General features: G+C 42.2%; 1 protein-coding gene across 1 annotated transcript in view; it reads right to left on the reverse strand.

The window, feature by feature from the left end:
• LOC107659344 (A-kinase anchor protein 9-like) overlaps window positions 1-1,639 on the reverse strand; it is a 137,082-nt gene that overhangs the window by 86,903 nt on the left and 48,540 nt on the right. The gene's annotated exons all lie outside the window — the stretch shown is intronic.

Here is a 1,639-nt window from a genome sequence, read left to right on the forward strand (position 1 = left end):
CGCGCACGCTCTCGCACGCGCACGCGCACGCTCTCTCTCGCGCACGCTCTCTCTCGCGCACGCTCTCTCACGCGCACGCGCACGCTCTCTCTCGCGCACGCTCTCTCACGCGCACGCTCTCTCACGCGCACGCTCTCTCTCGCGCACGCTCTCTCTCGCGCACGCTCTCTCACGCGCACGCTCTCTCACGCGCACGCTCTCTCTCGCGCACGCTCTCTCTCGCGCACGCTCTCTCTCGCGCACGCTCTCTCTCGCGCACGCTCTCTCTCGCGCACGCTCTCTCTCGCGCACGCTCTCTCTCGCGCACGCTCTCTCTCGCGCACGCTCTCTCTCGCGCACGCTCTCTCTCGCGCACGCTCTCTCTCGCGCACGCTCTCTCTCGCGCACGCTCTCTCTCGCGCACGCTCTCTCTCGCGCACGCTCTCTCTCGCGCACGCTCTCTCTCGCGCACGCTCTCTCTCGCGCACGCTCTCTCTCGCGCACGCTCTCTCTCGCGCACGCTCTCTCTCACGCGCACGCTCTCACGCGCACGCTCTCTCACGCTCTCTCTCGCGCACGCTCTCTCTCGCGCACGCTCTCTCTCGCGCACGCTCTCTCATGAACAGATACAGAGAAAATCTTCATAAGGAACGGAGCCTGACAGCATTTATGCCTGATCATCTTGTTTGATTTAGGAGATATCTCACTTTACAGAAGTTAAATATGCTATGAACGTGGTTTCATGCAGACTTATACGTCAATATTTACATTAACCAGCATTAAATTACAGCACTAACTGTAGTCTAAACTGGGGTTTGTGAGCTATACATAATTTAAAAATAAAAACAAATCAAAATAAAGCTAACCAATAATTAATTAAATAATAAAAATGTAAAAATAAAATAAAAGATATTTTAAAATAATTATTTAAAAAACAATAAAAAATGAATCAAAAATAAACTCATGATTAAATAAAACTAAAATGAATACATTTTAAAATAAAACCAAATCAAAATAACACTTAATACAAATTATAAAAATGTCACATTTTAAAATGTTAAAATAAAAACAAAATAAAACCATTTAACCATCAAAAATATAAAATTAAAACAAATAACAAATAAAAGAAATAAAATAATATTTAAAATGTTAAATTAAAATAAATAAAATCACTTTAAATTAAATACTAATCAAAATAAAAAGTACTAAAAATTAATTAAATCATAAAAATGTCAAATAATAATAATTAAAAAATAATAATCAAAATAAAAAACATTAAATATTTACGTATAGGCATTTAAATTCAAGTAAATGTGTTGTTAAATAATTGAAATATTAACTTAAAACTGCAGGGAGGTTTTATAGTTAAAATATTTTAGTTAAAAGGGGTTCGGCTTCCGGACCTAAACAATGACTAACTAGCTGTTTGACTGCTGGTTAACACTCAGCGTCAGAAGAAATGTTCTTTCAGAGGTGGAGCAAGTCACATTTTGACATTAAGAAACTTCTATTTCATGCTGACTTCCATAACGAGTGTGGAAGCGGACGGTCCATGCGTGCGAGAGAGAGAGAGAGAGAGAGAGAGCGAGAGAGAGAGCGAGAGAGAGTGAGAGAGAGAGAGAGAGAGAGAGAGAGAGAGAGAGAGAGAGAGAGACAGAGA

The sequence above is a fragment of the Sinocyclocheilus anshuiensis genome, unplaced genomic scaffold, assembly GCF_001515605.1.
Source record: "Sinocyclocheilus anshuiensis isolate Anshui unplaced genomic scaffold, SAMN03320099.WGS_v1.1 scaffold876, whole genome shotgun sequence".
NCBI lineage: Eukaryota > Metazoa > Chordata > Actinopteri > Cypriniformes > Cyprinidae > Sinocyclocheilus > Sinocyclocheilus anshuiensis.